This window comes from Hordeum vulgare, chromosome 2H (genome assembly GCF_904849725.1).
Source record: "Hordeum vulgare subsp. vulgare chromosome 2H, MorexV3_pseudomolecules_assembly, whole genome shotgun sequence".
NCBI lineage: Eukaryota > Viridiplantae > Streptophyta > Magnoliopsida > Poales > Poaceae > Hordeum > Hordeum vulgare.
The window spans coordinates 374261225-374278252 of record NC_058519.1 but is presented as its reverse complement, the minus strand read 5'-3'; positions in this window follow the sequence as shown (position 1 = coordinate 374278252).

Here is a 17028-nt window from a genome sequence, read left to right as displayed (position 1 = left end):
AACTTTCTCCTCCCCTTTGTTTAAAATTTATAACATCATTATCAGGAGTAACATGAACAAAAGAAGAACTAGCCATGACTTCAAACAAGAGTACTAGTAACAGGCAAAGGTAAATATTTTTGTATTTTTAATTTTTATGTGACAAACTAAATATAACAGCAAATAAAAAAGAAGAACAAGTGAATAAGAATTTGTGAGAATATACTTGATAGTTGGTGATGGTATTCCCCGGCAACGGCGCTAGAAATCCTTCCTGATGACTCTGATGTGCGTTGGGTTTTCCGTGAAGAGCAACGGGTTATCGCAGCACAATGCGGGTAAGTATTTCCCTCAGTTATGAAACCAAGGTTTATCAAACCAATAGGAATACCAATCCTCAACCGTCTTCAGTTACTGGACACAAAGAAACAAACAACTTGCAGCCAACACGGGCAAGAGGGTTGTCCATCCCCTTGATCTCGTTATTTGCAAGCAAATGAGGTGTGTAGATAATTTTTGATAATTGTAAATTGCAAAAGAAAATAAAACGCAAATAATGGCAGCAAGGTAGTAGTAACGTTTGTAAATATATAAGTGAATAGACCCGGGGATCGTAGTGTTCCCTAGTGGCATCTCTCATGGCAAAGGCATATGGTGGGTAAACAAATTACTGTTGGGCAATTGATAGAACATCGAATAATTATGTGATTTTCATGGCAATGGTCATGTGTATATAGGCATCACGTACATAAGCAAATAGAACACTTCAAGAGCTCTTCTATGCTTGCCTCTCTATGCATTAAGTAAAAACATAGTGATATGAATAAACCCCATCGTTTTATCCTTAGTAGCAGAAACACAAAGACACATCTTGTCCCCTTCTGTCACTCGGATATAAAAATTCGCCAGGTTGAACCTACTACAACACACCACTCTCACTGAAGAAATATTAATCTAGTTGGCCAAACTATCTCAATAGATCAGAGAGCATTACAAAGCTATTATGATCATGCAATTAAGAATCATAATAATCAGAGGTGACTCAAATACTTTTCATGAATAATCTGAACATAAACCCACAATTCATTGGATCCCAACAAACACATCATAGATAGTGATTACATAGGATAGATCAAAGCGAAGATGCGATGAATGTGGTATTGAAGATCATAAGAGAGAGAGATTGCCATCTAGGTACTGCCTACGGACCCGTAGGTCTGTGGTGAACTACTTACACATCATGGTGAGGGCAGCACGGTTGATGTAGAGGCCCTCCGTGATTGATCTCCCCTCCGGCACATCGCCGGAACGGAGGTTTAGATGGCCTCCCTTCGGAATAGAGACTTTCAGTGGTGGAAAAAGTCTTTCGGGAGTGCCCTTAGGGTTTTCAGAATATTTGTGAATTTATAGGCGAGAAAGGGACGTGGGGAGGCATCCAGGGGGCCACAAGCGATCACGGCGTGGCCAAGCCCTGGGTCGCGCCTTGTTGGCTTGTGCCCCCCTCGTGTGGCCCCTCATCCACTTTCGATGCTTGTAGGTATTCATATAGTCCAGAAAAATCATATTAAAGTTTCGTGGCATTTGGACTTCGTTTGGTAGGGTAAACCTGCAAAGCAAAAAACACGCAGAGAATAGGAACTCGCACTCGGCACTAGGTCAATAGGTTAGTGCTCAAAAATATTATAAATTGGTATATAAATGCCCAAAAAGTACCTTAGAATGATAATATATCAACATGGAACTATCAAAAATTATAGATACGTTGGAGACGTATCAGCATCCCCAAGCTTAATTCCTACTCGTCGTCGAGTAGGTAAATGATAAAAACAGAATTTTTGATGTGACATGCTATCCATAATGTAATCTTTTGTATGTATGATCATTGAGAAATGATGAATTAACAAACAACATAATAATAATATTTATTAAATATAAGCAACAAAATTATTGATTTTCAAAGTATACGATCCTAAAAGAATGTTTTCCCCCTATTAATATTTATTGTATTAGCAAGGCATGACTCCGTCTTCACCCCATAAATACAAATGTTAAGCACCATGGTGTTCAAGTCAGGAAAGTGGATCGTACTTTTTCAATATGCATCAACTTTTTATTCTTCACGCCATACATGAGCGTGAACCATTGGACATAGCATATAGGTGGAACAGAATATGGTGGTAGATATCAAAGGGGTAAAAAGTGGAAAAGATAATCTCACACCAACTAGGCGTACAAACGAGCTATGGAGATGCCCATAGATAGATGTCAATGCGAGGAGTAGGGATTGCCATGCAAACGATGCACTAGAGCTACAAGTGTATGAAAGCTCAACTGAAGCTAAGTGCGGTGTGCATCCAACTTCCTTGCTCATGAAGACCTAGGGCGTTTGAGGTAGCCCGTCATTGGAATATACAAGCCAAGTTTATTAAGATAATTCCCACTAGCATATGGAGGTGATAGCATCGGAAACTCTCGCTATGAAGATCATGGTGCCACTTTGAGGAACAAGTGTGGTAAAGGATAGTAGCATTGTCCCTTCTCTCTTTTTCTGTCGTTTATTTTTTTATGGTGGGATTTTTTTTTTGCGTCCCCCATAATTTTTTTATGGTGGGCTCATTTGGCCTCCCCCATTTTATTTATTTTTCTTCCGGAGTCTCATCCCGACTTGTGGGGGAATCATAGTCTCCATCATCCTTTCCTCACTGGGACAATAATCTAACAAGGATGATCATCACACTTTTATTTACTTACAACTCATTATGGAGAACTCATAGGAAGATATGGCTCTCTGAGAATGCCTCTGGCAGTGTACCAGGATGTGCAATGATCTAGCGTCACATGTATCAAAAACATGATGGACGGTGGGTTTGCCACAAATACTATATCAGCTCTATATGATCATGCAAAGCAATATGACGATGAACGAACTAGTCATGTGAAGTGACGATTGAATTTGCATGGCAATATATCTCAGAATGGCTATGGAAATGCCATAGTAGGCACGTATGGTGGCTGTTTTGAGGAATATATAATGAGGCTTATGTGCAACAGAGCGTATCATGCCGCGGGGTGTGGATGCACCGGCGGAAGTTGCACCAATCCTCGAGGTGAGAATGGGCTATGCACGGTACCAAAGAGGCTAGCAAATATGAGAAGGTAAAGATGCGTATGTCCAAGGTGTCACATTAGTCATAAAGAACTCACATACTTATTGCGAAGTTTTATTAGTTTTATCACACATCAAAGCACTACTCGCATACCCCGAGGGAGGGGGCTGGTAGGAGTTAACTGCTGCGCGCCCCCGACTCGAGACAACACTAGGATTTCAACGAGGAATAAGAATGCTCACACATCATCACCATGCCTCTTTAATATTTAGATGAACAACAAGTTAACACCCCTTTAATCTCTACATTTATATGAATCAACAATTATGTACTTACACCTTTTTCATATTATCATATCAATGTCATTAACTCACAATTTCTCTATGTGTGCTACATGATGGTTTTGATTATCATTCATTAAATGCCTATTACTTTTGGACTAGTCTTATGACCCATGAAAATTACTGTCACTATTTATTCAGATCTCAAACAAATATAACTGAAGAACGAGAGTGAATTATTTCTATAAAATCTACACGCCACCGTGCTCGAAAAGATATAAGTGAAGTACTAGAGCAATGATGACCCACAAGTATAGGGGATCAATCGTAGTCCTTTCGATAAGTAAGAGTGTCGAACCCAACGAGGAGCAGAAGGATCTGACAAGTGGTTTTCAGCAAGGTAATATCTGCAAGCACTGAAATTATCGGTAACAAGTGATTGTGTTGTGAGATGATTCGTAGCAAGAAACAAGTAACAAAAGTAGCAACGGTACAGCAAAGTGGCCCAATCCCTTTTGTAGCAAGGGACAAGCCTGGACAAAGTCTTATAGGAGGAAAAACGCTCCCGAGGACACACGGGAATTTCTGTCATGCTAGTTTTCATCATGTTCATATGATTCGCGTTCGTTACTTTGATAGTTTGATATGTGGGTGGACCGGCACTTGGGTACTGCCCTTACTTGGACAATCATCCCACTTATGATTAACCCCTCTCACAAGCATCCGCAACTACGAAAGAAGAATTAAGACAAAGGCTAACCATAGCATTAAACTAGTGGATCCAAATCAGCCCATTACGAAGCAACGCATAAAATAGGGTTTAAGCTTTTGTCACTCTAGCAACCCATCATCTACTTACTACTTCCCAATTCCTTCCTCTAGGCCCAAATAATGGTGAAGTGTTATGTAGTCGATGTTCACATAACACCACTACAGGAAAAACAACATACAACACATCAAAATATCGAATGAATACCAAATTCACATGACTTCTATTAGCATGACTTATCCCATGTCCTCGGGAACAAAAGTAACTACTCACAAAGCATAATCATATTCATGACCAGAGAGGTAATGAGTAGCATCAAGGATCTGAACATAAACTCTTCCACCAAATAATCCAGCTAGCATCAACTACAAGGAGTAATTAACACTACTAGCAACCTTACAAGTACCAATCGGAGTCGTGAGACGAAGATTGGTTACAAGTGATGAACTAGGGTTTGGAGATGAGATGGTGCTGATCAAGATGTTGATGGTGACGAGTCCCCTCCGATGAGAGGAGTGTTGGTGATGACGATGGCAATGATTTCCGCCTCGTGGCGGCAGCGAATCCACGAAAAAGCTCCCTTCTGATTTTTTTTCCGGACGAAACCCTTCATATAGCCAAAGATGAGCGTCGGAGGGGCAACAAGGGGCCCACAAGCCCTCCAGCCCCGGCCAGGGGGGTAGGTCGGGCCTGGCAGGCTGTGGCCTCCACGTGGCTCCCCTTAGGTACTTCTTCCGCCTAGTATTTTTTATATATTCCCAAAAAATTCCACGTCGATTTTCACGGCTTTTGGAGTTGCGCAGAATAGGCATCTCAAACTTGCTCTTTTTTCAGGCCAGAATTCCAGCTGTCGGCATTCTCCCTCTTCATGTAAACTTTGCAAAATAAGAGAGAAAAGGCATAAGTATTGTACCGTGAAGTGAAATAACAGCCCAAAAATCAATAAATATCAACATGAAAGCATGATGCAAAATGGACGTATCAAGCAACTGCCGAGCTCAAAAGATATAAGTGAAGCACATAGAGTATTCTAGCAAATCATAATGAAGGTGAGTCTCTATATAATAGGTGTGTCCAGCAAATGATGATTGTGACAAACTGAAAGTAAAAGCAAACAAAAGCAAACGACGCTCCAAGCAAAACACATTTCATGTGATGAATAAAAATCTAGCTCCAACTGACATACCGATTGTTTGAGACGAAAGAGGGGATGTCTTCCTGGTCATCCCCAAGCTTAGATGATTGAGTCTTACTTAGAATAATACTTGGGATGCGTTGGACATCCCAAGCTTAGGTTCTTGCTACTCCTTATTCCATGGTCTATCGCGATCACACTCAAAACTTGAAAACTTCAATCACACAAAACTCAACAAAACTTCGTGAGATCCATTAGTATAAGAAACATATTGCATACTTTAGGTACTGTTATAAATTGATTCTTAATTTATAATTGCATAATAGGTACTATATTCTAACTTATCCATGACTTATACGCCCCCATATAATCCATAGCATCATCAAAACAAGCAAACTATGCACGCAAAACAGAATTTGTTTAAAACAGAACAATCTGTTGCAATCTGTAAAGATACCATACTTATGAAACTCAAAAACTTCCGAAAAAATAGGACAACGTGAATAATTTGTACAAAAATACGGTGTAAATATTTCAAGAATTTAGAACACTACATCAGAGAATTAAAATTCTGCACTGGAGATGAAAGTTACTGTTTTTGCACAACATCAATCATACTCATCAAATAAATTATCCCAAAGGCTTTACTTGGCACAAACACTAATTAAAACATAAAAACATAATCACTACAGAGGCAATAATCATGTCAACAAAAAATAACAGAAACTAAAAAGCAAAAATTAAGTTAACTATTGGGTTGCCTCCCAACAAGCCTTATTGTTTTATGCCCCTAGCAAGGCATAATGCATAGTTTCAAGTGTTGTCATCTTTGACACACAACCCATAAGTGGCTCTCATGTGTGATTCATAAGGTGGTTTAATTATATTTCTAGGAAAGTGTTCCATCCCTTTCTTTAATGGAAATTGGAACCTTATGTTCCGCTCCTTCATGTTAATAATTGCACCTATAGTTCGTAAGAATGGCCTTCCAAGTATTATGGGACAAGAAGGATTGCAATCAATATCAAGCACAATGAAATCTACAGGCACATAATTTTTATTTGCAATAATAAGCACATCATTAGTTCTACCTAAAGGTTTCTTGATGGTATAATCCACAAGATGAAACTTTAGGGAACACGCTTCATTATTGGTGAGACCAAGCACATCACATAAAGTTTTTGGTATGGTTGAAATACTAGCACCAAGATCACGCAAAGCATTGAAATCCTACACCATGCATCTTTGAAAATTTCTCCTCCCCTTTGTTTAAAATTTATAACATCATTATCAGGAGTAACATGAACAAAAGAAGAACTAGCCATGACTTCAAACAAGAGTACTAGTAACAAGCAAAGGTAAATATTTTTGTATTTTTAATTTTTATGTGACAAACTAAATATAACAGCAAATAAAAAGAAGAACAAGCGAATGAGAATTTGTGAGAAGCTACTTGATAGTTGATGATGGTATTCCCCGGGAACGGCGCCAGAAATCCTTCCTGATGACTGTGATCTGTGTTGGGTTTTCCGTGAAGAGGAACGGGTTATCATAGCACAAAGCGGTAAGTATTTCCCTTAGATTTGAAACCAAGGTTTATCGAACCAATAGGAGTATCAATCCTTGACCATTCTCAGCGATTGGACACAAAGAAACAAACAACTTGCACCCAACGCGGGCAAGAGGGTTGTCAATCCCCTTGATCTCGTTAGTTGCAAGCAAATGATGTAGATAATTGTAAATTGCAAAATAAAATAAAACACAAATAATGGCAGCAATGTAGTAGTAACGTTTGTAAATATATAAGTGAATAGACCTGAGGGCAGTAGTGTTCCCTAGTGGCATCTCTCATGGCAAAGGCATATGGTGGGTAAACAAATTACTGTTGGGCAATTGATAGAACAACAAATAATTATGTGATTTTAACGGCAATGATCATGTGTACATAGGCATCACGTCCATGAGCAAATAGGCCAACTCGTGCCTGCACCTATTACTATAACTCCACTTCAAGAGCGCTTCTATGCTTGCCTCTCTACGTATTAAGTAAAAACAGAGTAATGCTTGGAGAACAATGACATGATGTAGACAAAGTAAACTCATTTAATATGAATAAACCCCATCATTTTATCCTTAGTAGCAGAAACACAAAGACTCATCTTGTCCCCTTCTGTCACTCCGATATAGAAATTCGCCAGGTTGAACCTACTACAACGCACCACTCCCACTGAAGAAATATTAATCTAGTTGGCCAAACTATCTCAATAGATCGGAGAGCATTACGAAGCTATGATGATCATGCAATTAAGAGTCATAATAATCAGAGGTGACTCGTATACGTTTCACAAATAATCTAAACATAAGCCCACAATTCATCGGATCCCAACAAACACACCATACATAGTGATTACATCGGATAGATCAAAGAGAAGATGCGATGAATGTGGTATTGAAGATCATAAGAGAGAGAGATATTGCCATCTAGGTACCACCTACGGACCCGTAGGTTTGTGGTGAACTACTCACACATCATGGTGAGGGCAGCGACGTTAATGTAGAGGCCCTTCGTGATTGATATCCCCACCGACACATTGCCGGAACGGAGGTTTAGATGGCCTCGCATTGGAACAGAGACTTGCGGGGACGGAAAAAGTGTTTCGGGAGTGCCCTTAGGGTTTTCGGAATATTTGTGAATTTATAGGCCAGAGAGGGACGTCGGGAGGCATCCAAGGGGGGCCACAAGCCATCACGGCACGACCTCTCCCTGGGTCGCGCCCTGTTGGCTTGTGCCTCCCTCATGTGGCCCCTCGTCCGCTTCCGATGCTTGAGGGTCTTCATATAGTCCAAAAAAATCATATTAAAGTTTCATGGCATTTGGACTTCGTTTGGTAGGGTAAACATGCAAAGCAAAAAACACGCAGAAAACACAAACTGGCACTGGGCACTGGGTCAATAGGTTAGTGCTAAAAAATATTATAAATTGGTATATAAATGCCCAAAAAGTACCCTAGAATGATAATATACCAGCATGGATCAATAAAAAATTATAGATACGTTGGAGATGTATCAGTGTGGCGGATGCGGTCAAGCATTTTGCGACTCATGACGGGGATGCCAAGCAAAGGCTGCGTTGGGCTCAATTTGAAACTCTCGAGCTCAACCCCACTGTGAGCTATCAAATGAACAGCTGATGGAACTGCATAGGATGGCAGAGCCAGCCATGAAGGATCATTCTGTTCAACTATGGCTGGCCGAGCCCTTTCTGAGCAGCTACTTCGCATTAGTGCGGAAGCTGGTCGATGTCGCGCCCAGATTGCAGTCCTGCAGCGCTACGCTTGTATGGAAGGGGCTCAGATGGCCTTTGCATGGACAATGGTGCACTTGTCTGGGGTGAAGCCCCTTAAGATGGCTACTGATCCGCCTCCTGCCTGAAAGGAGCATAGACGCCTCGAGATGTATTTCTCCTCTGCTATGGAAGGTGCTAAGGCGATCGAGTCCCAGTGCTCAGAAGATGTAATATTATAATGAATATTTCTTAGTGTATTTCAGAACAATCTATCTGATAAGATACATGCCCAAAGTAGAGTACATTTTGTCTTCTATTTTGGCCGTTTTAATCTGAAAGTTACCAGTCGTCGGCTTCAGCCCCCATGTAGAGACTACTTGGGGTGTTTCAACGTCTGCACGGTAACACTTAGCCGATGTATCGATGCCCGAGGGCGGTAGTGCACAAGGGAAACAAGGCGATTGGACTATGTGGCTTTATCTCTTTCGTTTAGACTTAGGAACTTTGTATTCGGGGGCTAGTAACAAGCCCCCAGCCTTTTGCAGTAATTTGAAAAACCGGAAGCTGAAATAATTACCGCGAGGTTTGAATAGCTGCAAATCCATCTACGTGACGCGGAGTAGCCTCTATCAACTTTGTAAGTGAGCTTGTATTACTGGACCAGTTCTCGCTTATTATGATGGACAGTTTTCAGCTTTCTCCAGTGAGTTATTTCGTAAGCGTGTGTTGGACCAAAGTTCGGCTGACCCGACTACATAGTCCCTCGTGGGTTGCTCCCACGGCTGCCCATGGAATTTTAAGGAGGAAATTGTGTTGTTGAGGTACATAACTTGATGGTGTTCAGGCTGCATCGTGGGAGTCGTATCCCTATGTACTCTCAGCCGTATAAGTATCCGACTAGTCTGATTGAGCTCGGGCCCGTTTTCCTCCTCTCCGCGCCTTTGTTTCCGGTGTGCCGCTTGAAGTGTCGTTGTCATATTGACATCAGCTGCTAGTACGGCCGTGTGCTCCTCGGTCCAGAGAGAATGCTCTATGTTTCCGTTTACCATGATGACCCCCTTGGGTCCGGGCATTTTGAGCTTCATGTAGGCGTAGCGGGGTATGCCGTTAAAGCGGGTGAAACTTGTGCGGCCAAGCAGTGCATGGTATCCACTACGAAAGGGGATGATGTCAAAGATCAAATCCTTGTTATGGAAGTTGTCGGGACAACCGAACACGACTTCCACTGTTATCGTGCCCGAGCAGCACGCTTCCATGCCTGGAATCACTCCTTTAAAGGTAGTGCATCTTGGCTTGATGTATGATGGGTTTATGCCCATCTTTTTCACCGTATCCGAATAGATCAGATTAAGGCTACTTCCTCCGTCCATGAGGACTCGAATGAGGTGGAAACCATCGATGATGGGGTCGAGGACTAGGGTGGCCGACCCTCCATGACGGATACTCGTCGAATGATCCCTATGGTCAAAAGTGATCGGGCAAGCCGACCACGAGTTGTATTTAGGTGCTATGGGATCTACGGCGTATACCTCCCGCAGTACTCGTTTCCTCTCCTTTTTGGGTATATGGGTGACATAGATCATGTTCACGGTCTTGACCTCAAGAGGGAACTGCTTTTGGCCTCCATTGTTTGGGCCACGGGGCTCCTCGTAGTCTTCACTTCGTGGGCCCCTGTTTTGCTCATCGGTGGCAAGCTTGCATGCCTGTTTGGACACCTACAATTATGGTTCGTGTGGGTGGGAGGCTTTTCTTGGGTGCCATGAATCTGGCAGGATCGTTCCATGATTTTTTTCCCCATGGAGTTGGTACATCCCTATTCCCTTTGAAGGGTTTCTTTCGCTGACCAAGTTTTGTACTGCGGAATCCAGCATTGACTGCTATTTCATCGGTATCACCATTATGGTGGCGGCGTTTGTTCTTGTTTTCCCTTGGCTTGTCGTTTCCATCCCAAACTTCATAGGTTCCGGGGTCGTCCCTGTTATGGTTGTGCCGAGCTAGCCAATTATCCTCACCTACGCAAAAGCGGGTCATTAGGGAGGTAAGGCAGGACATAGTTGTTGACCTCTCCTGACCGAGTTTTTTGGCCAGCCATTCATCCCGGATGTTGTGCCGAAAAGAAGTTATTGCTTCGGCATCCGGACAGTCTACGATTTGATTCTTCTTGGCGAGGAACCGGTTCCAGAATTCTCTGGCTGATTCCCTCGTCTTCTCGGCGGTGTTACTGAGATCGGATGAATCCGGTGGCCGAACATATGTTCCTTGAAAGTTGGATAGGAAAGCCTCCTCGAGGTCTTCGGAGCGTCCAATGGAATCTTCAGGTAGGCTGTTTAGCCAATGTCGTGTCGGTCCTTTGAGTTTTAGTGGTAAATATTTTATGGTGTGGAGATCATCTCCTCTAGCCATATGAATCTGGAGAAGGAAATCCTCTATCCACACGGCGGGATCTATTGTCATGTCATACTGTTCAATGTTTACGGGTTTAAACCCGTCCAGAAACTAGTGTTGCATGACCTCATCCATGAAACACAGTGGGTGAGCAGCACCTCTAATCCAGGCTATATTGTGCCGAAGGTCGGTTCCGGGCTGAGCCCAGTACGTTTCCCGGCATGTGCTCTTGTAAGCGGCCCTAGGTGGCTTGTCATCCCATAGAGTGGGAGAGCACCTCCTGGATCCGTAGATGGACCTGTTGCGACCCGATTTGACGTATCATGGGCCGGGTCTGTCCTCATGGTGCATATGCTCTTTACCTTCTCGGGGCGGAGGTTCGGGTCTATACCCGTTCTCTGTGATCGTTCTGTCGCGCCCTCTGGGTGGGCGATTAGGTTGGTCGTAGTCGGTGCATCGGGGGAGACGTATTCTGGAAAAAGTCCCTTTAATCCACCTCGGGGTCGGCCTTTGAACAAGTCGGACTTCGGGTAAGCGAAATTTGAAGTGATTGGATCTGGTCGAGCATCTCATTTAACATCGAGAGGCTGACCTCACCAATCATTTGTATGTTTTTGGAGTTAACCTTCGCGACTTCCGGAGAAGAAGTCAGTTCGGCAGTAGCCGTTTCCCGCTGTCCGCACACTGTGGTCGGTTTCAAGCTCGAAGCCTCCTCTCCAAGGAAGAGAGGACCAAGACCATGGTTGGACAGGGGACCTGGAGACAAGGCTTCGGAATTTTGCACTTCATCGACCGAGGCCATCAAGTTAGCGGGCAATAGATTGCCTCGTGAATCGGTGGAGGCTTTGAATTCTCCAAACCTTATCCGGTGACCGGGGACAAAACCACCGATTTGGCCGGGATGGCCGGTTAGGTTTGTGCTCGGCATGAGGATGCCGAGCGCGGAGACGTGTTTGGGGGCGAAGATGCCCTCGTCACGGACTCGATCGTTGATGATCAAGCGAGCCATCGATCCTTTGGGTGATCCAACGACGGAACTCTTAATGAAAGCACCAATGTCGGTGTCAAAACCGGCAGATCTCTCGTAGGGCATCCCGAACTGTGGAGCTTAGATCGATGGGTTGCCGGAAAGAGGGGGAGACGATGTTTGCCCGGGTTTGTCCCTCTCTAGGAGGTAAAACCCTAAGTCCTGCTTGATTAAATTGATGGGTAACTATGGTTATAGAGTTGATCTACCTCGAGATCGTACGAGCTAAACCCTAGATGAGATAACCCGCCTATACGCATAAGAGCCCCTGGTTTATATAGACACCAGGGCCCCTAGGGTTACATGTTACCGACATAGATCGAAGGTAGATGGGCCGAACTGGTCCTCCTGCCTTGGGGTGCACGCCTAGTCTTCGGAGCTTTCCATCTTGATTACGCAGTCGTCAGATAATCCGTTCTTCAATGATGCAGCCCATATGATCGACCCATAAGGGACAACCCGACCGCCCGAGGACCCCTTAATCCAGAACTCCCTCACACATTCCCATGGGATTTTTATAAGCATCATCTAGTTTTTTAGACCAATTCTTTCTAGATATATTAATAGTCTTTTGCAAAATTAGTTTTATCCCTCGGTTGCTCAATTCAACTTGGCCACTAGACTAAGGATTATAAGGTGATGCAATTATATGGTTAACAAAATATTTAGAAAGAAGTTTATGAAAAGCACCATGAGTAAAATGTGAACCACCATCACTCGTGAAATATCTAGGGACTCCAAACCTTGGGAAAATGATGTCTTTAAGCATTTTAATAGAGGTGTTATGATCAACACTACTAGTTGGAATAGCTTTTACCCACTTAGTAACATAATCAAGAACAACTAGAATATGAATATACCCATTAGATGAAGGAAATCTCCCATACAATCAAAGCCCCAACATCAAATGGTTAAATATGAAGCGAATGATTCATATGCATTTCTTGACGCCTACCGATGTTACAAATTCGTCGAAAAGAGTAGGCCAATAGAAACCAGACTGTAATACCTTGTGTGCAGTTATGTCCTCAACATGGTGTCCTCCATAGGCTTTGTAGTGACACTTCCTTAGAATCTTTCCTTGTTCATGCTCAGGTACACAACGTCTAATAACACCATCTACTCCCTCTTTATTAAGATGTGGGTCATCCCAAAAGTAGTGTTGTAAATCATAAAAGATTTTTTTATTTTGTTGATAGGTGAAACTAAGCGGAATATATTTTGCAACAACGTAATTAACATAATCTTCATACCAAGGAGTGCTACGTGAAGTATTTTTAACAGCAAGTTGCTCATCAGGAAAATTATCATCAATAGGGAGTGGGTCATAAAGAATATTTTCCATCCTAGACAAGTTGTCTCCTACATGGTTTTCAGCTCCCTTTCTATCAATGATATGCAGGTCAAATTATTGAAGTAAGAGCACCCACCTAATAAGTCTAGGTTTAGCATCTATCTTTTCCATAAGGTATTTAATAGCAGCATGATCTGTGTGAATAGTTACTTTAGAATCAACGATGTAAGGTCTAAACTTATAACATGCAAAAAACAACTGCTAAAAATTCCTTCTCAGTAGTAGAATAATTTCTTTGAGGAGTGTCTAGGGTCTTACTAGCATAATAAGTAACATTAAAAAAATCTACTTGTTTCCCTAGAACAGCACCAACAACATAATCACTAGCATCACACATAATTTCAAATGGTAGGTTCCAATCACGTGGTTGGGCGATATGGGCAGAAACCAGCATGACCGAGGAAACTTCTTATACCTTTGATATCTTCTGGGCATGGCATTTTCTCTATTGCATTAACCTTAGCTTTATCCACCTCAATGCCTCGTTCAGAAATTGTATGCCCAGGAACTATACCTTCTTTCACCATAAAGTGACACTTCTCCCAATTCAAGACAAGATTAGTTCCTTCGCATCTCTACAAAACTCGATCAAGGTTGCTCGAGCAATCATCAAAAGAAGTCCCGTAAATGGAAAAATAATCCATGAAAACCTCAAAAATATTTTCATGGAAGTCACAAAATATAGTGGTTATACATCTTTGAAAGGTAGCAGGTGCATTGCATAAACCAAAAGGCATACACCTATAAGCATAAGTTCCAAAAGGGCAAATAAAGGTAGTTTTCTCTTGGTCCTCTTTTGACACACGTATTTGAGAAAAACTAGAGTATTCATCAAGAAAACAAAATTGTGTGTGCTTAGACAGTCTTTCTAACATTTGGTCAATAAAAGGCAAGGGGTAATGATCTTTCCAAGTAGCTTTATTTAATTTCCTGAAATCAATCACCATCCTATGACCAATTACTACTCTTTGTGGAATAAACTTGTTTTTATCATTAGGAACAACTGTTATAAATCCTTTCTTAGGAAGACAATGAACATGACTTACGCATCTACTCTGAGCAATAGGATAAATTATACCTACTTCCAGAAGTTTTAATATTTCAGTTCTTACCACCACCTTCATCTTAGGATTGAGATGGCGTTGATGATCAATGACGGGTTTAGCATCTGATTCCATATTAATATTGTGTTGACATAGAGCAGGGCTTATGCCCTTAAGATCATCAAGAGTATATCCAATGGCAGCCATGTGCTTCTTTAGAGTTTTAAGTAATCTCTTTTCTTCAAGCTTGGAAAGGTTAGCACTCATAATAACATGATATATATTCTTTTCATCGAGATAAGCATATTTCAGGGTATCAGGCAATGACTTTAGTTGAAACACGGGATCTCCCTTTAGTGGGGGAGGATACCCTAGAATATCAACTAGCAAGTATGTGTTTAAGAATAGGTGTTTGTCTAATAAATATGTCATCTATTTCATTTCTTTCATTGATATGCATATCATTTTCGTGGTCTAGCAAATATTGTTCTAACAGATCAGTCGAAGGTACGGCAATAGAAGCAAGACCAATTATTTCATCCTTATTAGGTAATTCTTTTTCATGTGGTTTTCTACTAAACTTAGAGAAATTAAATTCATGAGACATATCACCAAATGTTACTTTGACCTTTCCAGTAGCATAATTAATTTCAGCATTAACAGTGTTCAAGAAAGGTCTACCAAATATAATGGGACAAAAATTATCTTGTTCTGAACCATTTACTAGGAAATTAGCGGGGTGCTTGACTTTTCCACACAAGGCTTCAACATCTCTAACAATCCCGAGCGGTGAAATAGTATCATGGTTTTCAAGTTTAATAGTGACATCAATATATTCAATCTCAGATGGTGCTATGTCATGCATAATTTCTTGATATAGTGTAAAAGGTATAGCACTAACACTAGCACCAATGTCACACAAGCTAAGGTAACAATGATCTCCAATTTTAACTGAGCCAACATCCATGCCTACAAGTGGTTTGTTCTTATCAAGCTCATCACGCTCGTTTCTAACATGTTTTGCAATTCTAGCAGCGTCATCACAGAAGTAAATAAGTTGTCCATTAATATTATCGACTAGGATATCTTTAATCATAGCAATTTTAGGCTCAACATTTGTTTGTTCAGAAGGTTTAGGTGTCCTAACATAACTTTTATTAACTACAGTTGTAGCCTTAGCATGTTCCCTAATCCTAACGGGAAAGGGAGGTTTCTCAATGTAAGCACTAGGAACAATTGGGTCAACATGGCTAATAATTACTTCTTCCTTCTTAATTTAAATAGGTTACTCTAATGGTTTTTCAATGGGAGGGTCATATTTAAACCACTTCTCCTTGGGAAGATCTACATGAGTAGCAAATGATTCACAAAAAATAGCTACTATCTCAGAGTCAGGACCATATTTCTTGCTAAACTCATGGAGAACATTAGTTTCCATAAAAGATTCAACACAATCAAAGTTAAGCTTTATACCTAACTCTTTACCTTCGTCAAGTTCCCAATCTTCAGCGTTGCGTTTAATTCTTTCCGGAAGATCCCATTTGAATTCAATAGTCCTCTTCATATAGGAGCGAGTAGCACAAGAATCGAGTAATACTTGATCATCATGAGAAACTTGAGCATGAAAATTTTGTATAATCATTTATCTCGAGAGCTCATGGTTGGGGCAAGTGTGAATCATAGATTTAACCCTCCCCAAGCTTGAACTGTTCTTTCTCATCCATGAGGCCAGCAATTATAAATAAAGTTCCCATTACGATGGACTAGATGCATAGGATAAAACTTATGATGAAATTACAACTTTTAGCGATTCCACACCCATAATCCAATATCATCTAATAGCCAATACCACATTAGTGACTTTCCCTCCAAAGATAAAGGGGAAGTTTCTTCTTAAATTTTATCTGGCTAGACCTAAAAGCTTAAACAATCCACAAATCTCATCGACATGTATCAAATGGTAATCAGGATGAGTTGAACCGTTATAAGCAAGGTTGTCAGAATCGTGATTCTGAATCGGGTCGGAACTCCATTGATAGGATCGTGAATCGTAGAATCATAACTACCAGGATCGTAGAAACTTAGATTTTATGAGCAAAATCGTAGAATCGGAGGGGCTAGTTTGGATCGTAAAGTCGTAAGATTCTAAGACTTGAGTCGCGATTCTGACAACTTTGGTTATAAGGATTACCCAACAGTTTATCTACCATACCCGAAGGAATCTCATAATAAATATTTTTCAGTAGGTTTAGTAGGTTGATGAACAACTTATTCAACTTCCGTTCGAGGCGTAGATGCCCCGAACAAGCCACTCAAAGGGTGAACATTCATAGTGACAGGCAATAGTAAATTTCAGCACGTGTAGAAAATGTTTCCTTACCAATTTCAACTTACGAAAGGCACTTCACTCCCCGGAAAAAGAACGAGAAAAGACTCTTGATGACTCACAAGTATAGGGGATCAATGATAGTACTTTTGATAAGTAAGGGTGTCGAACCCAACGAGGATCAGAAGGAAAATAAGCAGTTTTCAGCAAGATGTTCTGTGCAAGTGCTCTGAGTAACAATAGTAGATATTTTTGTAGCATGAAAATTTGTAACAAGTATTAAATGACAATAGTAACAAAGGTGCAGCAAGGTAGACCAATCCTTTTTATAGCAAA